Below are 15,488 nucleotides of genomic sequence, written 5' to 3'. Positions count from 1 at the left end.
AAGGGAGGAAGGGAGGAAGGGAGGAAGAATTTGCAAAGCTATGTGGTCTGGGAAACTCAGCTCCTCTCCCTCTCAAGGGCCTGCATACATCTCTCTGTATACATTTTTCTTCTCCCTCTGTCCTTGCTTCAATAAATGCTCGCTCTGTCTGAAACCTGACAGTGTTTTTGTGATTCTTCACTATGACATTCAATACCCAGCCAGTGGAGTTCCAAGGGGCACCCCAATACCCCCCATCCCACTTCACCCACAAGTCTGCAGCAGGATGCCAGCCACTGAGTCCTGCCTGGGGTACTGAGTTTCTACTGCATGCTGACCAGCCAGCCCTGGTTCCCAGGGGCTCCTTCTCCATAGGGACAGTTCCCCCAGCAGGGTCTGAGGATACAGTACTTGGTCTCCCAGGCACCTGAGCCAAGTCACCTGCCTGCCTGCAGCTCTTCCTCCCCACTGGCTCCATTGACCATCTTCTGGAGGTTGATGTAAATAAAGCTTGAAAAAAAAATCCCAAGAATCCCGGTTCGAGCTCCCGGCTGGCTCCCCACCTGCAGGGGAGTCCCTTCACAGGTGGTGAAGTAGGTCTGCAGGTGTCTGTCTTTCCCTTCCCCTCTCTGTCTTCCCCTCCTCTTTCCATTTCTCTCTGTCCTATCTAACAATGATGACACCAATAACAATGATAACTACAACGATAGAAAAAAAAAAGAAAAGAAAAAAACAACTCAGGCAACAAAAGGGAAAAATAAATAAATATTTTTTTAAAAATTTTAAATCCCTGCCTTGTATCCTTTGGTTTATATGTTCCCTAGGTTCCAGTTTCCTGCTTGTAATTTGGGCAGTGCTTGAAAGATACAAGCATCTCTCTGTCTGATGATCCTCTATGGTCCCCACAGCAGCTCCCTGGCCCTTGTGTGATCAGAAAAAGTACTGGGTGAGAGACACTAGCCTTCCCACCACTGCCACCCTGCCCGGAGCAGTGGTGGGGATGCAGGGGACAGCTACTCAGGAAGACTGGAGACATGGCCAGGGAGACCAGAAGGAGGTTCTGCTTCCTGCTCCATTGCACTTTCTCCGGTTTACAGCCTGCCACCTAATTTATAATCTATTTTTACGGCTGTTGTCAAACAGCCACAAACCAAAGAAATAAAGTAGCCAGTGGAACAATGCCTCCCTTCTCCCTGGGCCCTCTCAGCCTGTCTGCAGTAGCAGGGCCTCCAGTCCTCTGTGACAGACCTTCCAGTGTCATTCCCCTGGTGTCCCAGAGGGTAGGAGACGTTTTCAGGGTAGCTATCTCACTGCTGTAAATACCACCCCCCACCTTCTTCCCTCCACACCCCAGAGACATGAGGACATACCCAAGCCTGTGACCTGTTGGCCCAGCACACCTGGATCTGCTCTCCGGTCCTTTCTGCGGCTGCCTTGCCCACCTTGCTGCCCAGTAGACAAGGGCCAAGGAGGATGTCTGAGAGGGCCAGGTGGTGGCACATCCATTAAAGTGCACACATTACTAGGCACAACGACCTGGGTTCAAGTCCCTGGTCCTCACCTACAGGGGTGAAACTTTACCTGTAGTGGAGTAATACTGCTGGTATCTCTCCTTCCCTCTGTCTCTCCATCTCTCTCTCACCATCTACAAATTTTTTTTAAAGGCTCTTGGGAGTGGTGAAGCTGTGTAGGCACTGTGCTGTAGCAATAACCCTGGCAGAAAAAAATTATGATGCCTGGCAGAAACGTGGCATAGTGCCATTATTCCAGGACTCCAGGGTACCCTGGAACAGCCCAACCATCTCTGCCTGCCCACAGTCCTCATGACCCAGAACATGAGTATTCTCTTGTGGGGAATGGAGTTCTCTAGAGAATGATGCCTCAGGCTCACCCCAGGCACTTGTTGTTTTTAGTCACCAGAGAGGTGGCTCATTATAGGCCTTGCGTGTGTAAGGTCCCAGGTTGGATCCCCAGTTATGCATACATGGGAATATGTGTCTTGGATCCACAATGGGTTATTATTGAGGGATAAATATGAGAGCTATTAAACTAATGATTTTGGCGTGGAAGGGGACAGGTGATGAGGTCTAAGTGTGAGGCCCATCCAGCCACTAGCAGATGGCTACACTGGAGACTGGATGTGGGGAAGTTTATAGTGGTAGGGAGGTGTTCTTGTGATAGTCTCTCATCTGTGGTGTGTTTTGTTGTTATTAATAATTTTATTTATATAACATTTATATAATGCTTTTATTTGTTTCTAAGTTAGTCTTGGTTTACAAGACTAAAAGTGTTTCAGAAGTATAATTTTCTACCTCTATCAAATGTGTTATACCATACCTCATCCCTTAGCAAAGCAACTCACTCTCCCCCACCCCCTATGTAGCCTCACTTCTGCAGTTGAAGTCTTCTTCATTTGATTTTGCTTGTTCCCTTGTTTGTTCCTGTATTTGCTCCATATGTGTGAGAGCATTCATCATGTCCATTTTGTATAAATCCCTTTAGTATTTCTTTAAGACTGGTTTAGTGGACATGCAATCCTTTAACTGTTGCTTATCAGAAAAGCTCTTCACTGCTCCTTCAAAGTTGATTGTTTACTTAGCTGGATAAGATATTCTTCTCCCTTTGAAACAGTGAATATGTCTTGCCAGTTCTGGGACACACTCTGTGTCTCCTCTGCAGTAAGAATTGTGAATCACACCAGGGGAGCAGGTATGAGAGAGGTGGCTTCTCCCAGGGAATCAGAAGCATGTCATGGAGAAGACTGTATGTCACACTTCATACTAAAGACAGAATTTTCGGGTGAGAAAAGAGGATTTCAAGCCCTAATGATCTGGGTAGATCATGATCAGCCTGCTGCTGATCCCTGCTTGCTATGACTAAGCACAAACAATTCCAATGACAGCAGAGTCAAAAACATTTCTATCTCCATTGTCACCCAAACCACAGGCTCATCTAGACCCCTTCAGAAGTCCCTCAACTGGGGCTAGGCTATGGTGCACCTGGTCAAGTGCTCACGTTACAGAAGTCCCTCAACTTAGATCTGCCAGCCTAGCTGCACTCTTTATCCTAGAAACTATGCTCAGAGAGCTAGGAAGATAGTTCAGTGTTAAAGCACAGGACATGGGTACCTGGGTCCCCATGTTCAATCCCCAACACCACATATAGAGGAGATGATCAGTGCTCTGGCTTCTCTCTTTATCTCATAAGATAAATAAAGACTTATACTGGAGGGAGTCAGTGGCACACCCAGTTAAGCACACATATCACTATGCACAAAGACCTGGGTTCGAACCCCCACTCCCTACCTGCAGGGGTCCACTTCATGAGTGGTAAAGAAGATTTCTCTCTTTATCTCCCTCCCTATCTCCATTCCCCATCTCAACTTCTCTCTGTCTTGTCAAATTGAAAAAAGGAAATGGTGGTTGGGAGCAATGGATTCATTGTGCAAATGCTGAGCCCCAATGATAACCCTGGTGGCAAAAATAAAATATAAAAGAAAATACTTATACTTGGCTTCACCTCTCTGTCATTATAGCTGTTCACTCTTAGCCAGTAGCACTCTACCATTTCCATATCCCTCATCCATGGCCTCTAACCCCCACTCACCACCATGTGTGCGCCTCCTCTATGTGAAGAGAATGAGAGTTCTGGGATGAAACCTTGACTGATATCTATTGACAATCTCCCCTCTTAACAAACTCATAATTGACCTTTCGAAAATAGCCTATATTTGAGTCTCAGCTTCTTCATGTTTAAGACAAGGGTTGAGTCTTGGGTCCTTGTCTACAGGGTTATCATAAGGAACCGAAAGGAAGGCATTTGTTTTATTTTATTTATTATTATCTTTATTTATTGGATAGAGACAGCCAGAAATCAAGAGGGAGGAGGCTGATAGAGAGGGAAAGAGACAGAGAGACACCTGCAGCCTTACTTCACCACTCTTAAAGCTTTCCCCCTTCAGGTGGGGACCAGGGGCTTGAACCCAGATCCTTGCACTTTGTAATACATGTGCTCAACCAGGTGCGCCACCACCTGGCCCCAGGAAGACATTTTGAGGTCAGTAGGTGATAGGTTCTAGGAGCGGAAGTGGTACCGGAAGGAGCCAGAAGAGCAGCTGGCATGACTGAGTATCAGCTGCTCACATGTACTTTCTCACACCAACCTTATAGATGTTTCCTTTCTAGTTCAACTAAAGTGAATAAGACTCCAAGAAAGCAAGTAACTTGCCCAGTGCTCCCCAGCTAGTGAGAAATGCCACCCTGCACCCCACCCTGCACTTTGGCTCAGCAGGAATCTCCTGGTCCCTCTGCCTCATATCCAGTCCTCCTCAATCTCTGAGCAGCTATTGAGTCCACAGGTTTACAGAGCACTCTGGGGGACATTAAGCAGAATGAAGTGGAACCCTTGACCTCTGGGTATTTACAGTCTGATAGAAATAGTAATGGACAAGTTATGGGTGCTGTTGTCAAATAACTCAGTTGGCAAGACTAAAAGCACACAGTGAAAATATTCAGTGTACACAGGGTTACTGGCACCCCTCAAGTGGGAGTGGAGAGGGGGAAGCTCAATCCATTCCTGGGGGTCAGGTAAATTTTTCTAGAAGAAGTGGTGTCTAAGCTAAAAAATCAAGAGGCATAAATATGGAATAATGCAAAAACATTCATACTCACTATCATCACGATCAGCTTTGTCAAAAATAACTTACATTTATTGAGTCCTCACTAAGTGCCATGGACTCAACTGGGTACTTAGTATATATTCTCTTTTAATATTCATGGCATTCTTATGCCCAGTCACTTATTTATCATCCCTACTTAAAGATGAAAAAGAAAAAGGAAGGTAAGACCATATCCAGCAGAGAAGAAATTACAGGAGCCAGAACTCCCACCTTCTTTCTGCATTCCATAAAGAATTTTGGTTCATACTCCCAGAGGGGTAAACAATAGGAGAAATAAACCAGAGGGCTCTGTACCCACATCCCACCAGGACCTGAAGTGTTTGTCACCAGGAATCTCATTTTTATACCATCAATGAAAAGGAAGTGAATCTAGAAAACATCAGAGGAAGCTAGACCTGTGTCACAGTTTTGCTGCTCTGAGAGAAGAGGATAAAAGGAAATGGAAATAAGAATGGGTGTAGGGCTGTACTACAAAGGAAGTGAAGGGAGGACCATTGAAAACATGGAGGGAAATTATATATAGATATACATAGGTATACATAGATAGTTATAGAGTCAGCCCACATCAGTGACCTTGGAGAGCTACTGAAGTTTCCAGAACAGGGGATGGGACCAGTGGTGGGAGATATATGAAATTATACCCCCATTGTCTTATGATTTTGTAAATCAATATTAAATCACTAATAAGAAACAAAAGGAAAAAATAGAGGCTAAGAGTCATTATGCCTTATTCAAAACCACATAGCCAAAGAAGTGGCAGGGTCAGGCTACAAACCAGGTCACATGGGTGGTAAGCTTGTGGACTTAACCATCCTACTTAAGAGAGAGATGAAGCATTCTTAGACCCCATAGCGTGTGTGTGTGTGTGTGTGTGTGTGTGTGTGTGTGTGTGTGTGTGTATGTGTGTGTGTGTGTATGTGTGTGTGTGTGTGTTTGGAGTGGTACTTGTTTAGCCCACTGGAGGATGTAATCAGTCTGCCCATGGAATACCTAGCATCACTCCAACACTCTCAGAGACTTGGTATTTCTGCTCCAGGAAAGGCTGAACTTAGTCTTTCTGCCCCAGGAAGGGGTTGAACCTTTAGAGTCTGATGCTGGCAAGTGAATAAAGTGCTGAATTTATAAGCCTGAGTTTCCTAACTTGACTCCCAGATTAACGCTGTGGTTCTATCATTAATATATAAAAATTAAATCTTAAAAAGGGTCTGGTGCTGCAGATGCACACAACTCCAAAAAGCAGAGAAGCCCAAAAGGAGTCTCCATTTGTGGGGGTTTCTTCAACACCTTCAGTATCTTCCAAATAACTGGCCCAGAGAAGGTGGGGATGGGTGCGGCAAAGACATAAAACAACTGTTAAGTCACTGCTGGGCAGCTCAGGTGAAGCCCTGCATCTACTGTTACCAAGTCTCCAGTCTGCAAATCAGAACTAATTATCTGGAGCTTGTACTCCAAGATGGGTGGCATGAAGCTCCACCTTTACCTACAGTAGGGTCTGTATCTTCACCCCCCAGATGAAGAGTTCTATCCAGGCAATTCTAGTCTGCTTATAAGAAGATAGAGAAGGACAAATAGGCTCCAGGCAGTGACAGAAGCACACATATTACCATATATGAGGACTCAGGTTCGAGCCCCCTCCACCCACCTGTAGGGAGAATGCTTCATGAGTGGTGAAGCAGGTCTTCAGGTATCTTTCTTTCTGTTCCCATGTTTATCTATGCCTCTCTTCTCAATTTCTATCTGTCTTATATGGAGATAGATAGATAGATAGATACATAGATACATAGATAGATAGGGAAAAAAATGCTCTCCCAGGTGACTGCTGCCCTGGGAGCCTGGAAGGTTAGAATACAAACAATGGGGGTAGGATTGGAGCTGGGTAGTATCTGTGTGTGTCCATCCCAGATATCTGAAGAGAGAAGAAAAGACAAAGCTCCTGGTGCTTGGGGAGTCTAAAGAGGATTATTAGATGAACCCTTCCTTCCTGTTGTGGCGCGGAGCCTCAGATCACAACAGCAGACTTGGCCCCCAAATAAAGCCTCAGCAGAGCACAAGTCCTAAGATAATTAAATTCAGGATCCTCCTTAAACTTGAAGGTGAAGCTGATTAGGCTTTGATAATCAAATAAACAAAATAAGTTTGCAGTCCTACTTCACAGGGTAGATAATCCACTTAGAATACAATAATCTAAGAGGAGGCACAAACTGGAAACATAGTGTGATCCCAAATGAGATTATAACAATTCCAAGAGAACAGATACACTGTAGGTTAGCAGGAGAACAAAATATTTCAGCTATGTTCTTAGTATTTGAAAACTGCAGGCAGATATGGTCCTGATCAACAATGATCACAAAAGATAAAGAATCTTTGAAACAAGCAAGAAGAGAACATTGGTATAATCCATAGAAATTATTCAGACTTGGTCTGCTTTTCATGCCCTCATGTGTGTGTGTGTGTGTGTGTGTGTGTGTGTGTGTGTGTGTTTCTGTGCAGTCTCATTGTGTCAATTTGTGAAACCACCACTGCAATAAAATGCAGAAGTGTCCCATTTACAAAGACCCTTGATGCCAATCTGTAGCCCAGTTGCACCCCTCTTCTCCAAACTATATTTCCTCCCCACGGCCAGGTGGTGGTGTACACATTACCATGCACAAGGACTTGAGTGCAAGCCGCCCCATTCCCCATCTGTGGTGGTAGGTGAAACTTTATGAGTGGTGAAGCAGATCTGCAGCTCTCTCTCTCTTTCCCCTTCCCCTCTCAATTTCTCTTTGTCTTTGTCCATCAAATAGGTAAATTTTTAAAGAAACACTATCCTCTTCATCTATCCTGCTCATCTAGTATACCTTTGTACAACTGTATTGTTTCAAGAATGTCATTAATCTGAGGATCCAAATGTCCAGATTCAGTCCCCAGCACCACCATCATAAGCCAGAGCTGAGCAATGCTCTGGTAATAATAATAATAATAATAATAAATAAGACCTCAAGAATGTCATGGAAGTGGAATCATGTGACAACTGACCCTTTGAAAGTGCCATTTCTATACTGAAAATTATGAATCAGTATTCAAGGAAATAGAAAAAGATACAAAGAAGTGGAAAGATATTCCATGTTCATGGGTTGGACGAATCAACATCATCAAAATGAATATACTACCTGAGCCATATAAAATTTAATGCAATACCCATCAAGATCCTAACTACATTTTTGGGAGAGTAGAAAAAATGTTACAAGTGGTTATCTAGAACCAGAAAAGACTTAGAATTGCCAAAACAATCTTGAGAAGAAAGAACAGAACTGGAGGCATCACACTCCCAGATCTCAAACTTTACTATAGGTCCATTGTAAACAAAACGGCTTGGTATTGGAACATTAGTAGACACACTGACCAGTGGAATAGAATTGAGAGCCAAGAAGTAAACTCCTACACCTATGGATATCTAATCTTTGATATCCAAAGATGTCCAGACTATTAAATGGGGAAAAGAGAGTCTATTCAACAAATGATGGAAAAAACGGGTTGAAACATGCAGAAGAATGAAACTGAACCACTACATTTCACCAGACACAAAAGTAAATTCCAAGTGGATCAAGGGCTTGGATGTTAGACCAGAAACTACCAGATACTTAGAGGGAAATATTGGCAGAACTCTTTTCCACATAAATTTTATAGACATCTTCAATAAAACAAATCCAATTAAGAAGAAGATTAAGGTAAGAATAAACCAATGGGACTATATCAAATTAAAAGGCTTCTGCATAGCAAAAGAAACCACTACCCAAACCAAGAGACCCCTCTCAGAATGGGAAGATATCTTTACATGCCAGACATCAGACATAAGAGGTTAATAGCCAAAATGTATAAAGAGTTTGCCAAACTCAACAACAAGAAAACAAATAACCCCATCCAAAAACAGGGAGAGGACATGGACAGAATATTTATCACAGAAGAGATCTGAAAAGTTGAGAAACATGAAAAAATGCTCCAAGTCTTTGATTGTCATAGAAATGCAAATAAAGACAATAGTAAGATACCACTTCACTCCTGTAAGAATGTCATACATCAGAAAAGATAGCAGCAACAAATGCTGGAGAAGCTGTGGGGACAAAGGAACCTTCCTGCACTGCTGGTAGGAATGTAAATTGGTTCATCCCCTGTGGAGAACAGTCTGGAGAACTCTCAGAAGGCTAGACATAGACCTACCCTATGATCCTGCAATTCCTCTCCTGGGATATATTGTAAGGAACCCAACATGTCCATCCAAAAAGATTTGTGTATATCCATGTTCATAGCAGCACAACTTGTAATAGCCAAAACCTGGACACAACCCAGGTGTCCAACAACAGATGAGTGGCTGAGCAGGTTGTGATATATATATATACATATACAATGGAATACTACTCAGCTATTAAAATGGTAACTTCACCATTTCCAGCCCATCTTGGATGGAGCTTAAATAAATCATGTTCAGTGAAATAATTCAGAAACAGAAGGATGAATATGGGATGATCTCACTCACAGGCAGAAGTTGAAAAACAAGACCAGAAGAGAAAACACTAAGCAGAGCCTGGACTAGAATTGGTGTATTGCATCAAAGTAAAAGACACTGTTGTGGCTGGGGGGGAAATACAGGTCCTAGAAAAGGATGACAGAGGGCCTAGTGGGGGCTGTATTGTTATGTGGAAAACTGAGAAACGTTATGCATGTACAAGCTATTGCATTTACTGTCAATGTAAAACATTAATCCCTCAATAAAGAAAAACAATAATAATAAATGAAAGTGGGAGTCGGGCTGTAGCTCAGCGGGTTAAGTGCAGGTGGCACAAAGCATAAGGACTAGCATAAGGATCACGGTTCAAGCCCCCGGCTCCCCACCTGCAGGGGAGTCGCTTCACAGGCGGTGAAGCAGGTCTGCAGGTGTCTGTCTTTCTCTCCCCCCTCTGTCTTCCCCTCCTCTCTCCATTTCTCTCTGTCCTATCCAACAACGATGACATCAATAACTACAACAATGAAACAACAAGGGCAACAAAAGGGAATAAATTAATATAAAATAAAAATTAAAAAAAAATAAATGAAAGTACCATTTCCAACTCAGATCAATGCTCAGAGACCCCCTCCAAGTCCTGTGTGTCGGTGGTCCTCTCCCTCTATATTCTGTGCCATGGGGGTCCTATAGTTTATCTAACCATTCACACATGGTGTGTGTGTAGGGGGGGGAGTATTACAAATAGAACTATCATCAGCATTTATATGCAAGTTATTATTTTCATTTTCATTTCTTTGGAACATATATCAAGGGAAGTGACTGTTGGATCATGCACTAAATACCTGTTTGGTTTTTATGAAATGGCAGCTGGGGACAAATGGGCAGATAAGCACATCTGGGAGCCCCAGAGACCTCTGTTTCAAGGCCAGGGGTGTCCACTAAATCCAGACTTGGTATACCAGTAAACAACTGGTACTCATCACCCTACAGGGGCCATGACTGGGGGTAACACCACAGAAATGAGCAGAGGTGACTGAAAGGTAGAGTTGCATGAACTCAAAGCAAATTTTAAACAGCAGAATGGTAATGGCCCACCCTAAGCCCCTAGCTGTGCTAGAAAGATGGGCCTCCCAGAAGGCTTTTCAAGCCACAGTCATAGGTTGGTAAACCAGAGCCCTGATCAATGAAAAACCCAGAGAGGCTCAATTGTTCTCAGAGGCTGTGGGTTCCAGATCCTGCCTCCCAGGCTCTGCCTAGCCTGGCTGGAGGAGCTGCCAAGTGGCAGGCACCAGATCATCCACTCTTTCCCTCAGCAAACATTTGGTGAGGCCCTACTGTGCACAGCACCCTGTCCTAGGCTTCTGACCCAAACAAAGAAGCCAATATCTAATCAGACGGTCACCACCTGTCTGTCAGCAGACCATAAATCCTGCAGAACGAGAGAGTGTGAGGGCTGACATAGGTGTCTTAAGAAGCCTCTTCACCTGCTGGAACCTCTATGCAGAGGACAGATGACAAGACAGCAGGAAGGAGGTATCAGGAAGCTCAGGCACAAATGCAAGCACTTACTGAGCACTGTTATGGGTACCAGTCACCAGTCATGTGTCAAGCTCTTGATAATAACTTCATACTATAAAGATTCATGCAACACAAACTTACTGAATTTCCTTTGTGTCAGAGGACATTGATGTCATGAGTGGGATGACATGGGAGGGAGTAGTTTGGATAAGAGGCCAAGAGTTTCTTGAACATAGCCAATACTTTCCTGACTTCTGAGATTCTCCAATGTGGGACATAAAAAATGGAGATTTTGGAAGTCTATTCAAATTGGTATAATTCTCCACTTGGAAAATTTAAATGATTTTACTTTTACAGTAGAGAATAGAGTGAGTTAGACTTGATAAAGAATGATCTCAGCTAGAACAGGTACACAAAGAAAAAAATTTTAAAAAAAAACCTTACATGAAAGTAAAGTTCTGTGTCAAAATGCAGCAGAATCTCTGAAGATGTATGTGTGATGTTACTGCTAATCACAAAAAGAACTCCAGTTAAAATGGAAAAAAGCGGGAGTCAGGCGGTAGCACAGCAGGTTAAGCAAACATGGCGCAAAGCACAAGGACCAGCGTAAGGATCCCGGCTGGAGCCCCTGGCTCCCCACCTGCAGGGGAGTCGCTTCACAGGCGGTGAAGCAAGTCTGCAGGTGTCTCTCTTTCTCTCTCCCTCTCTGTCTTCCCCTCCTCTCTCCATTTGTCTCTGTCCTATCCAACAATGACGGCAATAATAACCACAACAACGATTAAAAAAGGGCAACAAAAAAGAATAAAGAAATAAAGAAATAATTGAAAAATAATAATAAAATGGAAAAAAGCAAAACATTATTTTAAGGAGTGATCGCATTCAACTGAACCTACTCACCTTCTTCAATGATAGACATCCCCCCCAACATAAGTTGGAAACCCAATCTTTGGGTACCAGTCAGAAGCCTCCATACTTCTAGCCCCATCCTTCTTGGAGTGACAATGTCCACTTCCTTCTGGAAGCCCTTGAGGGCATCAAGTTGCTCCCCATTTTCTCTAAAGATTGAGCAAGTAAGAAAGTTCCTAACCTTGTGGAAATTGACTGGAGCCAGCTCTGGCTGACACATTTTTCTGGTTCTCACTGGGTGTTGGACAAATCTGGCAGGTGGAGGACAGAGGGTCTCCTCCTGAAGCATCCACTCTGCAGCATACGGTGGCTCCTACAATGTTGGGAACCTCAATCAGCACAAAAGAAGCAAGATCAGCTTCTTCTCTTTGTCCTTAAGAAGAAGAAAAAAGATACATTCCAGATAATTTCACTGTGATGAAAGAGGAAGAACCGCTGAAGTAGCAAAGGAAATAAATTAATGCCATCTCAGCTAAAATCACACACAATTAAAACCTGGATCTGAATGTACTTTCCTGTGCAGAAAAAGCATCTTGAAAATGACATGCATTAGTCATCTGCTTCAGCCACCCTGCTCAACGTGTGGGATATGAGTTCTGACATTAAGGGCAGAGTGGGAAGGAGAAGGCCAAGGTGCCCATCCCCTTCCTGCCCCACCCTCAGCTATAGTCTGAAAATTCCTGTGGCCTGGGCATTTTGGGGGGTCTCACTCAGCAGAGGCAGGGACCTGGGGTCTATGAAGAGAGTTAGACCTTCAGCTGCTTGTGCAAAGCCTGAAGCAATGGTCCAAGTTCCAGAACCTTCTGTGCAGGGTCGTGGCCTGTGGAGGGCCCAGGTTTGGGGGCTCTTCAGCATTTGAAGTGCCTCATCTACCCATAGGCACCCAGGAGAGTGGAGCTCCTTCTCCTTCCTCTCTTTTTCTCCCTATTCTCTTTTGGAATTTTCCTTCTTTGAGAAAAGAAAAGAAAATCTCCAGCAAAGGAGATAGATTTCTAGTAGCAGAAGGAAAGAAAAATGAAGATGTCATGACTCAAAGGCCCCAAGGTCCACTCACGCAGCGACTGTGACCAGTGACAGACTGTGCCTCCTCTCCCTTGAGGGTAAAAGAGGAAGAAATGTGATTTGTGGCAGGGGGGTAATAAGAATAAAACATAAGGATGAGCTTTCTGACAGCAAAAATTTTAATCCCTTTGACAAGTGGCTCTTGGGAATTGTGGGATGCCTTTTCCCTGAGAAGCAGAGAAATGCAGAGAACAAATGGGTAAAGCCTAAAAGTCAGTCAGTGGATTATTGAGTCTAGGGAAGAGAGCTGACTCTAGTTGGGATCTCTTCCTCCCTGGAGTACTAGCCACTGAGAACCTCTCAAGGGCTGAGTGAGATGACTCCCAGGTGCTCCCAGGACACAACGAGGACTCAGTGCCAATCTTTGTTGTTTATTTAAATGTGATGGGACAGAGAGAAATTGATAGAGGTAAAGAGGAAAGAAGACACTTGAAGCACTGCTTCACTGCTCCTGAAACCTCCTCACTACTCTGGCTTATGGTGATGGAGATACAGAACCTAGAACCTTGGAGCCTCAGTCATGAGAGTCTGTTTGTATAACCAATATGCTACCTCCCCTGCCCTCAGTGTTAATCGTACCTATGCCTCCAGGGTTATTGCTGGGGCTCAGTGCCTACACTATGAATCCACTGTTCCTGAAGGCTATTTTCCCCATTTTGTTGCCCTTGTTGCTATTGTCATTGTTGTCATTGCTGTTGTTGTTGGATAGGACAGACAGAATGGGGGAAGAAAGAGAAGGGAAGAGAAAGATAAACACCTGCAGACCTGCTTCACCGCTTGTGAAGTGACATCCCTGCAGGTGGGGGGCCAGGAGCTCCAACTGGGATCCTCACCCAGTCCTTTAGCTTCATGCCATGTACACTTAACCCGCTCTGCTACCGTCTGGTACCCCTCACCCAAGCTTCTTATCATGCCAGACAGTTCCTTCAGACAGAAGACTGTACTGAGCCTGAAGAACCCTTTAACCTGGACACAGATCTGTGTGCAGACCATGCCATCCCCGGCCTTCTCTCTTTCTGTCCATCTGAAGGCTTACATGTCAGAATTTTGTGCCCAGAATGCCTGCTCCAGGCTCTCCCAGCATGCCTAGGATTGGGGTGAGGCATGGAACATCCTAGAACTAAGACTTAAATGCCACCCTCAAGGTCTTCAAGTGCAGGGTCAGCACCCAAGAGTATGTGCTTCCTTAAATCCCATGCCTTGGATGTCCAGCTTGCTTCAGTCTCGTTCTAGTCTTACTGCTCAGCCCTCTGCCTTTCCTGTTTAATGTTTTCTCTGGAAAGGAAGAGTATAATAGTCCTTGATGAAGCTAAAGTCCCAGAGGGATCATCTGGACTCATTAGTTTTTACCAATTGGCTTCTCCCTGAACCTGTGGAGGTGAGGTGGAGAGGACCAAGTCAGCTGGCACAGAAGTCACCCAGTTAGTGATGCAGTGTGATCCTGGAGCAGCTTAGATGCTTACACTGCCTAAGCACTCTGAGGTGAACTTCCCCACTGAGGCCCAGAGACTGGAAGGAGCAGGGGGCATCCATGAGAGGACTCTATCCTACACTTAAGAGAAGTCTGTCCTGAAAAAGTCCTCAGCTGAGCACTCTGGGAAAAAAATATTGACTGCTACAGTTCCTTGGGGGACAGTTATAATTTAAGGGAAGACAGTAGAACATCCAAGTGAAGTGACTTTTCAAAGTACAAATGATCAATAATCCATGGACTAAAGACACCAGCAGTTAAGCCACCAGCACTGTTCCTGCAGCTCTGAAATTTGGTATGCCCTGTGAGCTCTAATATTGATGGTGAAACCATAAAGAATACCTTCTCTGAGAGAAATGAGAAGGAAAGAATAAGGGCCAGAGATAGTCCAAAGATAAGAGGATGGGACTAAAGATACACAGAATCCCAGTTCCTTTGCCCTGTGAGCCATTTCTGAAATAAACTTTCTAAAAATGAATAGAATCTGGTTGGAAAAGAAGATTATCAAAGAAGCAACACCAAGTCAAAAGGCTGGACATGGGTAAATAATTGAATTTTAACATGTTAGACACCCTAACTATTGTCAGGTCTCCTATTTCTAGGTTTTGGAACTAAGCAGCCAACATTTGGTAGAGTTCCATAGTCAGAAAGACATAGAGTCCCATGATTCTCTGTACATATGTTCACATGAAACTGGAACAAAAACATCAACAAAATATGTTCTGTTCTATTTCATTCTTTTCAAGAGTTCTTGCCCTAACCCACTAGTGGGTGACCATGTACAGTTTGAATAGCACTGAAATAGATGGCCGGCGGGTGATGAGTATTGAGGGACAAAATCTTCTTGACATACTGCTGGGTACTGCAAGATGGGCCAAAATTAAAAGGTTTTTGAAGGTTTCTGGGATAAATTTTTCTGGGAAATGAACCATTCTTCTCTCAAGAACTTCCTCCTCACTGGGTAATCTCACTTGTGGGTGAGATTAAAGAAACAAATCAAGGGAAAACAGAGGGTGAAACATTAATAATACCTATTTCAGCAGATCCAAGGATTCAAAGGTCCAAGCCCTGCAAATATACTTCCTAGTGGACATGACCTTCAGAGTCAAATAGTGTGTCTACAGAGGGTACTGTCTAGTTGGTGTTATTTTCAGATTTATCATGGGGCACAAGACCTTTGACCCTCAGCTTCAGACCTCTGAGGGTCACCCTCTTGTTATACTGGTCCTGGACAGTGGGTAGGGGAGTCTCCAGCCATCCCCAGAGTCCCCTTCTCCCCACAGACTTTTTCATAGGGATATTTTGAATGCATTAAGTTAAACAGAATGCAATCTGGCTACCATATTGTCCAGTTATGCTGTTTTATATACTCAAAATTCAAGGTAGCAAAT

This window comes from Erinaceus europaeus, chromosome 19, assembly GCF_950295315.1.
Source record: "Erinaceus europaeus chromosome 19, mEriEur2.1, whole genome shotgun sequence".
NCBI classification, from domain to species: domain Eukaryota; kingdom Metazoa; phylum Chordata; class Mammalia; order Eulipotyphla; family Erinaceidae; genus Erinaceus; species Erinaceus europaeus.
The sequence above is the reverse complement of the archived record's forward strand: the minus strand, read 5'-3'. Positions refer to the sequence as shown.